Source organism: Vicugna pacos, chromosome 6 (genome assembly GCF_048564905.1).
Source record: "Vicugna pacos chromosome 6, VicPac4, whole genome shotgun sequence".
In the NCBI taxonomy this organism is placed as follows: Eukaryota; Metazoa; Chordata; class Mammalia; order Artiodactyla; family Camelidae; genus Vicugna; species Vicugna pacos.
Window position 1 is genome coordinate 20,371,466 of NC_132992.1, and position 14,015 is coordinate 20,385,480.

General features: G+C 34.4%; 1 protein-coding gene across 8 annotated transcripts in view; it reads right to left on the minus strand.

Moving 5' to 3' along the window:
* Nucleotides 1–14,015, minus strand: part of TRIM69 (tripartite motif containing 69) — a 36,559-nt gene that overhangs the window by 14,272 nt on the left and 8,272 nt on the right. For 2 of the 8 annotated variants that reach the window (XM_072962528.1, XM_072962527.1), the window contains one exon: nt 491–649. The exons of the other annotated variants lie outside the window; for them this stretch is intronic. The gene's annotated coding sequence lies outside the window, so the exon portion shown is untranslated. The remainder of the gene's footprint in view (nt 1–490; nt 650–14,015) is intronic. 8 annotated transcript variants of the gene reach the window in all.

The window sequence follows — 14,015 nt, forward strand, 5'->3', positions numbered from 1 at the left end:
ACTTCCAACACTACACGTTAGTTTTGCCTGTTTTTGAATTTTATATAAATGCAGCCATGTAATATATACTTCTTTTGTTTCTGGCTTCTTTTGTCAACATTATATTTTTGAGATTTATCCATTTTGTTCTATGTAATTGTGGTTCATTCATCCTCATTGCTGTACAGCATCTATTGTGTAGGAATACCATAATTTATTGTCTCCATTCTACCATTGATAAACTTTTGAGTAGTTACTAGTTTAGAGCTATTATAAATAGAGTTGCTAAGAACATTCCTGCTAATGTTTTTGATGAATACAGACATAACCTTGGAGATACTGCGGTTGGTTTCCAGACTGGAGTCCAGACTGTCGCAATAAAATGAATATCGAAGTAAACAAGTCATGTGAATTGTTTGGTTTCCCAGTGCATATAAAAGTTATGTTTACACTATACTGTAATCTATTACATGTACAATAGATTTTATGTCTTAAAAAACAATATACATACCTTAATTGAAAAATATTTTATCGCTAAGGTATGCTAACCATCATGTGAGCCTTCAGCAAGTGGTAATCATTTTGCTGGTAGAGTGTCTTGTCACGATGTTGATGGCTGCTGGCTGATCAGAATGGTGGTTACTGAAGGCTTGAGTGGCTATGGAAATTTCTTAGAATGAGACAACAATGAAGCTTGCTGTATTGATTGACTCTTTCTTTCACGAAAAATTTCTCTTTAGCATGCAATACTGTTTGATAGCATTTTTCCCACAGTAGAATTTCTTTCAAAATAGTAGTCAGTCCTCTCAAACCCTGCCACTGCTTTATCAACTAAGTTTATGTAATATTCTAAATCTTTTGTTGTTATTTCAACAATCTCTACGGCATCTTCACCAGGAGAAGAAACCACTTTTTTCCCTCATCCATAAGAACCAACTTCTCATCTGTTAAATTTCATGAGACTGCAGCTATTCAGTCACATCTTCAAGCTCTGCTTCTAATTCTAGTTCTCCTGCTGCTTCCACCACATCTGCATATATTTCCTCCACTGAAGTTTTGAATCCCTCAAAGTCATCTATGCGGATTGGAATCAACTTCTTCCAAACTCCTGTGTATGTTGATATTTTGGCCTCTTCCTATGAATCATGAATGTTCTTAATGGCATCTAGAATGGTGAATTTTTTCTAGAGGGTTTTTTTTAAATTGAAGTATAAACAATTTACAATGTCGTGTTAATTTCTGGTATATAGCATAGTGATTCATTTATAAATATATATATATATATATATATATATATATTCCTTCTCATATTCTTTTTCACTATAGGCTATTACAAGATATTGAATATAGTTCCCTGTGCTATGCAGTATGACCTTGTTATTTTTCTATTTTCTATATAGCAGTTAGTATCTGCAAATCTTGAACTCCCAGTTTATCCCTCCACCCTCTCCTCTCCTTTCTGGTAGCTATAGCAAAAATACATCTAATGTCTATGAATTTCTGAAAATTTCTGTGTCTTAGTCTGTTTCTGTTTTGTAAATAAGTTCATTTGTGCCCTTTTTAAAAATTCCACATGTAAGCTATTATATGATGTTTTTCTCTTTCTGGCTTACTTCACTTAGTATGACAATCTTCAGGCCCATCCATGTTGCTGCAAATGGCATTATTTTTATGGCTTAGTAGTATTCCATTGTATATATATACCACAACTTCTTTATCCAATCATCTGTCAGTGGACATTTAGGTTGCTTCCATGTCTTGGCTATTGTGAATAGTGCTGCTGTGAACATGCACGTATCATTTTGAATTAGAGTTTCCTTTGGATATATGCCCAGGAGTGGAATTGCTGGATCATGGGGTAAGTCTATGGTGGGATATACAGCACAGGCAACTATATTCAATATCTTATAATAGCCTATAATGAAAAAGAATATGAAAAGGAATATATATATATATATATATATATATATATAACTGAATCACTATGCTGATTAACACAACATTGTAAACCAACTATACTTCAATTTAAAAAAAACCCTCTTTTCAGTTTTTTAATGATGCTTCATACTTTTTACCATAATGGCTGCATCAAACTACATTCCCACCAACAGCATAGGAGGGTTCCCTTTTCTCCACAGCCTCTCCATTTATCGTTTGTGGACTTTTTAATGACGGCCATTCTGACTGATGTGAGGTGATACCCCATTGTACTTTTGATTTGTATTTCTCTGATAATTAGCAATATTGTCCATTTTTTCATATGCCTGTTGGCCATTTGTATGTCTTTAGTGGAGAAATGTTTGTTTAGGTCTTCTGCCCATTTTTGGATTGGGTTTTTTGTTTTGGTTTCTTTTTTTTTTTTGAGTTGCATGAGCTGTTTGTATATTCTGGAAATTAAGCCATTGTCAGTCTTATCATTTGTAAATATTTTCTCTCATTCCATAGATTGTCTTTTCATTGTGTTTATGGTTTATGTTTATAAATTTAATTAGGTCCCATTTCTTTATTTTTGCTTTTGTTTCTATTGCCTCTATAGACTGCCTTAGGAGAACACTGCTAAGCTTTATGTCAAAAAATGTTTTGCCTATGTTCTCTTCTAGGAGGTTTATGGTGTCTTGTCTTATGTTTAAGTCTTCAAGCCATTTTAAGGTTATTTTTGTGTGTGGTGTGAAGGATTGTTCTAATTTTATTGATTTACATGTGGCTGTGCAGCTTTTCCAACACTATTTGTTGAAGAGATTGTCTTTTCTCCATTATATATTCTTGCCTCCTTTGTCAAAGATTAGTTGACCATAGGTGTATGGATTTATTTCTGGACTCTATTTTTATCCATTGATTCATATGTCTGTATTTGCGCCAATCCCATGCTGTTTTAATTACTGTAGCTCTGTAGTATTGTCTGAAATCTAGGAGTGTTATTCCTCCAGCTTCATTCTTTTTCTTCAGCATTGGCAATTTCTTCGGCAATTCTGGGTCTTTTGTGACCCCATATAAATTTTAGGATTATTTGTTCTAGTTCTGTAAAAAATGTTACGGATAATTTGATAGGGATTGCATTAAATCTGTCGATTGCTTTGCATAGTATGGCCATTTTAACAATGTTAATTCTTCTAATCCAAAGCATGGGATATTTTTCATTTCTGTAAGTCATCTTTAATTTCCTTAATCAATGTTTTATAGTTCTCCACATATAAGTCTTTTTACCTCCTTGGTCAGATTTATTCCTAAGTAGTTTTTTTTGGGGGGTGCAATTTTAAAAGAGATTTTTTTTTTACTTTACTTTTCTGATCTTTCATTGTTTGTGTAAAGAAATGAAACAGATTTCTGTAAGTTAATCTTGTGTCCTTCTACCTTGCTGAATTCGTTTATCAGCTCTAGTAGTTTTTGTGTAGTCTTTAAGGTTTTCTATATATAGTAACATGTCATCTGCATATAGTGACAATTTTACCTCTTCTCTTTCTATCTGGATCCATTTTATTTCTTTTTCTTGTTTGATTGCTATGACTAGGACTTCCAATACTATACTGAATAGAAGTGGTGAGAGTGGGCATCCTCATCTTGTCCCAGATTTTAGCAGGAAGGCTTTCAACTTTTCACCGTTGAGTATTATGTTGGCTGTGGGTTTGTCATAAATAGCTTTTATTATGTTGAGATATGTTCCCTCTATACGCACTTTGGTAAGAGTTTTTCATCATAAATGGATGTTGAATTTTATCAAATGTTTTTTCTATATTTATTGAGATAATCATGTGATTTTTGTCCTTTCTTTTGTTGATGTAGTGTATCACATTGGTTGACTTGCCTATGTTGAACCATCCTTCTGTCCCTGGGATAAATCCAACTTGATCATAGCTTATGGTTCTTTTTTCATGTGTTGTTAGATTCTGTTTGCTAATATTTTGTTGAGAGTTTTTGCATCTATGTTCACAAGTGATATTGGGCTATAATTTTCTTTTTTGGTAGTGTCTTTGTTAGGTTTTGGTACCAGGGTGATGGTGGCTTCATAGAATGAGTTTGGAAGTGTTCGCTCCTCTTTAGTCTTTTGGAAGAGTTTGAGAGGGATCAGTATAAGTTCTTCTTTGTATGTTTGATAGAATTCCCCTGTGAAGCTATTTGGTCCTGGACTATTGTTTGCAGGGAGGTTTTTTTTTTAATTACTGATTCTGTTTCACTTCTAGTGATCAATCTGTTCAGATTATCTATTTCTTCTTGATTGAGTTTTAGTGGACTGCATGTTTCTAGAAATTTGTCCATTTCTTCTAGGTTGTCCATTTTTTTGCCTTTTCCAGAGAGTTTTCAATTTACTTTGCCCAGATCCATCAGAAGACTCACTACCTATGGCAGCTATAGCTTTATGAAATGTATTTCTTAACCGGTAAGACTTGAAAATTGAAATTACTCTTTGATCCATGAGCTGCAAAAGGGATGTTGTGTTAGCAGGCATGAAAACAATGTGAATCTCATTGTATATCTCCGTCAGAGTCCTTGGGTGACCAGGTGCATTGTCAATGATATTTTGAAAGGAATCTTTTTCTGAGCAGTAGGTCTCAAGAGTGGGCTTAAAATATTCAGTAAACTATATTGTCAACAGATGTACTGTCATCCAGGCTCTGTTTATGGAACACAGGCAGAGTAGATTTAACATAATTATTAAGGATCCTAGGATTTTCAGAATGGTAAATGAAGATTGGCTTCAACTTTAAGTCACCAGCTGCATTAGCCCTTAGCAAGAGAGTCAACTTGGCCTTTGAAGCTTGGAAACCAATCATTAACTTTTCTTCTCTAGCTATGAAAGTCCTAAATGCCATCTTCTTCTAACATAAGGCTGCTTCATCTACACTGAAAATCTGTTGCTTAGCATAGCCACCTTCATTAATGATCTGAGCTAGATCTTCTGGATAACTTGCTGCAGCTTCTACATAAGCAGTTGTTTCACTTTGCACCTTCATATTATGAAGATGGTTCCTTAAACCTCATCAATCAACCTCAGCTATGTTCATACTTTTCTTCTGCAACTTCCTCACCTCTCTCAGCCTTCAGAGAACTGAAGAGAGTTAGGTCCTTGATCTGGATTAGGTTTTGGCTTAAGGGAATGTTTTAGCTGGTTTGATCTTTTATCCAGAGCGCTAAAACATTCTCCATTATCAGCAATAAGACTGTTTCACTTTCTTACCAGTTGTATGCTTACTGGAGTAGCATACTTAACTTACTTTTAATTTCCTTCAAGAACTTTTCTTTGCATTCACAGTTTGGCTAACAGGCACAAGAGGCCTTAGCTTTCAGCCTGTCTCAGCTTTTGACATGCTTTCCTCACCAAGCTTAATCATTTCTAGTTTTTTATTTAAAGTGAGAGACAGGTGACTCTTCCTTTCACTTGAACACCTAGAGGTCATTGTAGGGTTATTAGTTGGCCAAATTTCAACATTGTTGTGTCTCAGGGAATAGGGAGGCCCGAGGAAAGGGGGAGAGACAAAGGAATGACCCGTCTATGGGGCAGTCAGAACACACACAATATTTATCAATTAAATTCCCCATCTTATGTGAGTGTGGTCTGTGGCACCTCAAAACAATTACAATAGTAACATCAAAGATCACTGATCACAGCTAATATAATATCTGTGATAGTATATATAATAATAATATATAATTATACATTTAATTATATAATATATAATGTAATATCTCATGAATATAATAATAATTTAAAAGTTCACAGTATTACAAGAATTACAAAAATGTGATACAGAGACATAAAGTAGCACATGCTGCTGGAAAAATGACACCGGTAGACTTGCACAATGCAGGGTTACCACAGACCTTCAATTTGTGAAAAACAAACATGATATTAATAACATTCTTGTATATATCTCTTTGTGAACATGTGTAAGAATTTCTCTAGGATCTGTACCTAGAAATACCATTGCTAGGTCATGGAATACGCAACTCTTTACTAGATAATACCAAAATGTTTTCCAAAATCAATGTAGTAATTTACACTCTATTAGCAGAGAATGAGAGTTTTGGTTTCTCTGCATCTTCATCAACACCTATTGTCAAATTTTCTAATTTTTGCCAGACCAGCAAATGTATAATGGTACCTCTGTACAGCTTCAACTTGCATTTTTGTGATTTCTAATGCAGTTGAGCATTTTTTAATGTGTTTGTAGATCCTCTTTTGTTAAGAGAAGAAATACTTATTTAAGTCTTTTGTTCATTTTTCTAATGAGTTGTTTATCTTCTTATTGATTCTTAGTAGTTCTCTATATATTTCAGATACTATTTTATACTATTTTGGTTATTTGTGTTTTAAATGTCTTCTTCCACCTCTCACTATATGGCTTGTCTTTTCACCCCCATTATAGTGTCTTCCCATGAGCAGAAGTTCTTAATTATGGTGTAATTCAGTTTATAAATTGCTTCTATTTTATATTTTGCCTAGATTAAAGATACGTCCCTACAGGGAATATATGTGTTTATTTCTGTTTGGAGATCCAGATTAATACCAACTCTCCACCATTTTGTGTTAATAGTATTGGTTTCAAGTTTCTAGATCATAGGAGAATTGTAAATTTTAAGCCTAACTTTGTGAGGGCAAGCTTCTAGTTAAAAATTCTCCAAGTAGACTTTTTTTTTTAAATCACTCAGACCCCAGATCAAGATAGTTAAGTTCTTTATTGTTTCTTTTTGCCATTCCTTCACTGAGGATGTAGCTCTTCAAATGTGTTACCTTTATTCCAGGGTCTCAGGTCCAATTTAAACCCACTTGGTGTGTGTTTAAACTTTGTTAAATCTGGGTTCTTCTGAGATACACAAAAGCTCTCAGTGCAGCTACAGCTCTCAGTAATTCCAACCCATCACACTGCTTTCCATACTATATTCTTTTATTGACTTGGAAATTTCTCTTTACTTTCTTGTACACTCAGGTATGCATTTCAAAGGATTTTTGTTACATCTTAACTGTCATTTCTAGGTGTCTTATAGTGGTAGGTTGTCCAGGATAAATGGTTCACAGTATTGTCAGAAATTGAACTTAGGGAATATATCTTCTAGTAATTTTTAAAGAAAAACTGAATGAGGAGTATATTCCATTGGAGTAATTTCATTTCCGGTAGTAACAACCCTATTTTGCCCTAGCATTTGAACAATAGTTTGTGTAGGTTTAGAATTTTTGATTCTATTATTTGCATTTAGTGTTGCAGGTGAGAAATCAAATGCCAGTTTGACTCTCATTTCTTTTAGGAATGAGTTAATTTCTTTCTAGATACTTGTAGGATTTTCTTTTTAATCTTTAAATTTGCATTTTTTAAAGCAGGATAACTCTAAGTTTATTTTTCTTTTCAGTATTTCTCAGTATTAAGTGATCTTTTTAGCCTAACCAGTCAAAACATTGTTTAGCTCAGATAATTTTTATTTAACTTTATTGGTTATTTCTTCCTTTTTATCTTCTATTTTCTTCCTTTAGACTTCATATGACACAGACATTAAATCTACTAACTTTAAAAACTTCTTTGGCTCTTAATTTTTGTCTAAAGCTCCTCTCTCTCTCTCTCCCTCTCTCAATGTTCTAGGAGAATTCTTTAATTTGATATTCTAACCCATTAATTCAGTTTTGGCTGCATTTGTTCTGATATTCAACCTTTTCTCAGAGCTGTTTTTGGCTAGAAGGCAATCATTTTTAATTTCTAAGAGTACTTTCTTGTTCTCTATATTCCATTCTTAAATATTCCAGGATAAAGTTGTTCTCTTTTAATCTCTGTTGAGATAGAGATTAATATTTTTTTAATTCTCTTTTGTTTTAGTAGTAACTTGGTTTCTTTGCTGGTTATTGGTTTTGCTAGTGTAATTTGAGATTTCTCTTTCATGTTGTGGGTATTTCTCAAACATCTGATGATTCTTAAATATCTATCTTTTAAAAGGAGAGCCTAGATCTGTTGATATTGCAGTTCTGTGGGCCTCTTTGGCATATTAGAGGTCATTGTTTTCTAGGAAGTTAGTGAAATGGAAGATTTAAATGAATCAGATGGAATGTGCCAACATATAAACATCCCTTTAGCATGTCAAGTTTCCACATCTGTTGTAAGAATTTGAAGTTCCCTGGAGCACTGTCCTGTTCTCTCTTCAGATTTCACTCCCACATTGACAGCGTTATCCTGCTTTATTTAGAGAGAAGCTCTTGCCAGCTATACCTAGTATTAATACAATGCCCGTTTACACAGAGCTAAGAACTGGTCCATCTTCCAATCTCTCAGTTAATACTCAACTGACCTTTCTTTAGCCTTATTCTTCTACAGGCATCACTGAACTTAGAGTAATGTAAAAGTTTTGTCCGGTCTAACACTTCAGCAGTCTTCTCCTTCTCTAGTGTTCTGTTGCAGATTTTTTAGCAGTTTGGTTTCTATATCACCAAATCCCATTTTCTTTATATTGTGTAAAAATCCCCCAGTTCTTGGTAGCATTGCTGTCTATTGCCTATGTTCTAGCACAGTTATGGATTTATTCTTTGTTATATATACTTCATGAACTTTTTATAAGATTTTGAGAAGGTGGACAGTATGTGCAGTCTGCCATCTTGAACTGGTATTCCAAAGTAAAGCATTTTAAATCATAGAATCTCAGGCTCTAGTATTCTTTTAGATGTTGCTCTTCTGGCTGTGTTCTAACTATATCATTTACATGACCCATCTCTTTGTCTGTGTGTAAGGTTAGGGCCACAAATCAAGGGCAAGTTGTCAGGGGGGGATAAAACACAGAAAACGTGAGAAGGAAAGAAGAGCAAAGGGTAGGAAAGATTCTTTTCCAGTTGGCCAATTAGGACCCAGGTTCTGAGTGATTTCTTTTTTACTCTCAAACTGATCTCTGGAGTCAGAAGATCTGCCGTCACTATATCTAGATTCAGGTGCTTAAGTCCAAACTCAATGGATCAAGCAGGTGATATAATTATCTAGTATTTCCCACCCCTCATTTGTAGTTCTGAACGTTTTGGGGATTTCAATTTTGGGACCCAGCAGAGGCTTCAGTAGACTTTAAGAACATCAACCAATAAAAAAAGAGTAGCTTTGATAGGTCAGGCAAAGCATTAAACTAAAAAAAGACCTCATCCTTTCTACTAATTGAAATGGTAACCATTACACACTTTTCTGCAGAGGAACATTGAACTGGGCCTTTACCAGCTGCCTGACTCATTTTATTTCCTTGCCTGAACTAAATATGCTTAAGCCCTAAATTTTAAATATAAGTATTAAATACAGTGGATTAAAATTTCCAACTCAGGATGACATCATTTAGTAGGGAACTCCTGGGAAAATTCCTCAAAAACAAGTAATAAACTTGCAAAAACTGTCAGAATCAATCTTTGCAGGACTCTAGGATCTAGCCAAAAAACTTATAACAACTAGGGGAAAACTTAAGGAGGAAAGAAGCTGCCACATTGTAGTAAGAATGTACTATAGTGTTTTCAATCATTCACTTACCGTTCCTCACTCCCCAAATTGGTGGAAGCCATGAAGATGGCAGGTCGTGTACCCTTTGGCATGTGCAAGTTGCTAGTGCCAGAGGAAATATGGACCTTATTCTCAAAAGAATTGTGGTGATGTTTGCTACCCTGTCTGGTGGCTCCTCCAAGGGTCAGAACAAGGGCTTGCCTTTGTTTTGCCCAACCCAGAGAGTTCCCATGGCTGGAGAAGCTTCTGGGAGGCTTTTTCTAAAGGTACTTAAAGGCAAAAGTATTGGATGCAGCAGCCTGTAGAAAGGGATAATAGGATAAACCCAAAAAGCCTGGGAAGGAAGAAGTTGGAAAATAAGATACATCGGGAACAAGAGCTTTTAAAAGCTCCCGTGTGTACTAGGGAATTGAGAAGCCCAAGTGCATGCCCAGGTCTGGATATATGCTCAGAAAGGGACTAAGAAGACCCAGTGCTTTCACTTCCAGCTGACCATCAGGAGCAAGAAGTAAAGGCTAAGGCAGAGATGTAAGTGGCCTGGCTAAGTGTTGAAGAAGTGCTCCAACACAGAGCCAACTGGCAAAGACTGGAAGATTAGTTTTTTTCTTTTTCTTTTTTTTATTCTTGGTGCCAAGCATTTGAGCCAAACTTTGTCAAAACACTAACTGACCGTGACGTTAACGGAACACAGGTTTCAGGGCCACACATGACAAAGATAGCAAACTTTACAAAAATAGTTTAGAAAAGTCATGGAGTATAAAAACAACAACCCACAACAAGCAGCAACAAATACCAGGGACAGAGAGAATCTTATTTCCAGAATTGCTATGATATAGTATTCAAAATATCCAGTTTTATACAGAAAAGGCATAGCAAAGAAACAAGAAATTATGGCCCAATCACAGGAGAAAAAAATGACAGAAAATTTCCCTAAGGAAACTCAAGCATTGAACTTACTAGACAAAGGCTTTAAAGCAGCTATCTTAAATATGCTCAGACAGCTAAAGGAACCATGGACAAAGAACTAAAGAAAGCCAAAAGAACAATGTCTCATCAGATAGAGAATATCAATAAAGAGATAGAAATAATGAAAAGGAACCATATAGAAAATTTAGAAATGAAAAGTACAGCAACAAATTAAAAATTCACTGAATAGAAGAAAGAGAAAAGAATGAACAAAATGAACAGAGCTTAAGAGACCTGTGGGATACCATCAAGCATACTAACATAAGCATAACAAGAATGTCAGAAAGAGAGGAGAGGAAAGGTGCAGAAACAATATTTGAAGAAATAATGGCTGAAAAGTTCCCAAATATGATGAAAGACATGAATCTATACATCCAAGAAACTCAACAAACTCCAAGCAGGATAAATTCAAATATATTCATGCCAAGATACATTATAGTGAAATTGTTGAATGACAAAGACAAAGAGAATGGTGAAAGCAGGAAAAAAAAAAAAGCATTTCATTGTGTACAAGAGATCCTCAATAAAGTCCACAAATGACAAATGCTGGAGAGGCTGTGGAGAAAAGGGAACCCTCCCTACACTGCTGGTGGGAATGCAGTTTGGTACAGCCACTGTGGAAAACAGTATGGAGATTCCTCAAAAGACTAGGAATAGACTTACCATATGACCCAGGAATCCCACTCCTGGGCTTATATCTGGAAGGAACCCTACTTCAGGATGACACCTGCACTCCAGTGTTCATAGCAGCACTATTTATAATAGCCAAGACATGGAAACAGCCTAAATGTCCATCAACAGATGACTGGATAAAGAAGAGGTGGTGTATTTATACAATGGAATACTATTCAGCCATAAAAACCAACAACATAACGCCATTTGCAGCAACATGGATGCTCCTGGAGAATGTCATTCTAAGTGAAGTAAGCCAGAAAGAGAAAGAAAAATACCATATGAGATTGCTCATATGTGGAATCTAAAAAACAAAAACAAAAAAAAATCATAAATACAAAACAGAAATAGACTCATAGACATAGAATACAAACTTGTGGTTGCCAAGGGGGTGGAGGGTGGGAAGGGATAGACGGGATTTTAAAATTGTAGAATAGATAAAAAAGATTATACTGTATAGCACAGGGAAATATACACAAGATCTTATTGTAGCTCACAGAGAAAAAAATGTGACAATGAATATATATATGTTCATGTATAACTGAAAAATTGTGCTCTACACTGGAATTTGACACAACATTGTAAAATGATTATAAATCAATAAAAAATGTTAAAAAAAAAAAAAGAGAGAGAGATCCTCAATAAGATTTACAGGTTATTTCTCCTTCAAAAACGTGGAAGCCAGAAAGCAGTGGGATGATATATTTAAAGTGTGGGTGGCGGGGAGGTGGAAACCTATCAACTAAGAATTCTATATCCATCAAAATTTTAACCTTCAAAAATGAAAGAGGAGTTAAGACAGTCCAAGATAAACAAAAACTGTTGGAGGTCATCACTAGTAGTCCTACTGTACAAGAAATGCTAAAGGGCGTCCTTCAGGCTAAAATGAAAGGATACTAGAAAGTAACTTGAAGACATATGAAGAAATAAAGAACAATAGTAAACATAGGTAAATATAAAAGTCAAAGTTATTTTAGTTTCTGGTTTTTAACTCCTTATGATTTTTAAATTCTTTAAACAATAATTATAAACATAAGTTAATGGGCATGCAATGTATAAAGACGTAATTTATGACAACAACATAAAAGGGGAAATGGAGCTGAAAAGGAACAGAATTTTGTGTACTATTAAAACTAAGTTGGTATTAATTCACACTTTATTATTAGAAAATTCAGATAGGAATTTTAATCCCCTGGTAACCGATAAAGAAAAATACTAAACAATATATAGAAAAAGAAGTGGAAAGGGAATCAAAATGGTACACTATGAAAAAATTTATTTGAATGTGGTAATAGAGAAATTTAGAAACGAAAAAGATATTACATGTAGAAAATAAATAACAAATGGCATAATTGAGTCCTTATCAGTAATTAGTTTATACAAAAACAGATTAACCTCTCTTTAAAAGGCAGAGATTGAAAGAATGGATAAAAGGAACATGACCCAACTATATGCTGCCTACAGGATACTCACTTTAGATCAAAGCCATAAACAGGTTAAAAGTGAAAGGATGGGAAAGATATTTCATACAAGTATTTGTCAAAAGAGAGGTGGAGGGACGATACCAATATTAGACAAAAATTGACTTAAGACAAAAATTGTTACAAGAGACAAAGGACACTGTATATTGATAAAAGGGTCAATCTATCAAGAAGATATAGTAATTATAAACATTACACCACTAACAATAGAGCACCAAAATATTTGAAGCAAAACTGACAGAATTGAAGTTAGAAATGGATAGTTCTACATTCATTGTTGTAGACTCCAATACTCAATCTACAAAAATGAATAGAAACTAGACAGAGTATCGGTAAGGAAACAGAGGACTTGAGCAACACTGTAAACCAACTAGACCCAGCAGATATGTATAGAACACTGTACCCAACAATAACAGAATACGCATTTTTCTCAAGTGCACATAGGACCCTTTCCAGGATAGACTATGTGTTAGGTCATAAAGAAAGTCTTAGTAGGTTTTAGAAGACTAAAACCATATAAACTATCTTCTCTGACTACAATGGAATGACACTATAAATTAATAACAGAAGGAAAACTAGAAAATTAACAAATATGTCAAAATTAAACAACACACTCAAACAATGAGTCAAAGAATAAATTACATGTGAAATTAGAAAAAAACTTTGAGATGAATGATAACAAAAACACAAATACAAACACTTATGGGATTTGGTAAAAGCCGTGCTAACAGCAAAATTTATACTGATGAACACCTACAGTAAAAAAGATGATCACAAATCAATAACCTAACTTTCCCCCTCAAAGAACTTAGAAAAGAAGACCAAGCTATACACAAAATTAGCAAAAAAGAATGGTGTAAAGACTAGAGAAATATGAAAGAGAACAGAAAAACAATAGAGAAAAATCAATGAAGCTGAAAGTTGATTCCTTGAAAAAAAATCCACAAAATTGATAAACCTTTAACAAGGCTGATGAGGTGGGGGCAGGGGAAAGTGGAGAGACTGAAATTATGAAAATCAGAAATGAAAGTAGGAATATTGCTACAGACCTTACAGAAACAGAAAAGGATTATAAGAGAATACTATGAACAATTGTATGCCAACAAATTGGATAACTTAGATGAAATAGAAAGACCTCCTAGAACCACAGAAATTACCAAAACTGACCCAAGAAGAAACTGGAAATCTGAACAGACCTATAACAAGAGATTGAATCAGTATTTTTAAAACTCCCAACACAGAAAAGCCCAGGACCAAATAACTTCACTGGTGAATTCTACCAAGCATTTAAAGAATTAACATCACTCCTTTTCAAGCTCTTCCAGAATAGAATAGAAGGGAACATTTCCTAACTCATTCTATGAGGCTACCATTATCCTGATATTAAAGCCAGATAAAGACATCACAAGAAAAGAAACTAACTTTAGTTTAATTTTCACAAGAAAGTGAAAAGGCAACTCAGAATGTCTGGGGTAGG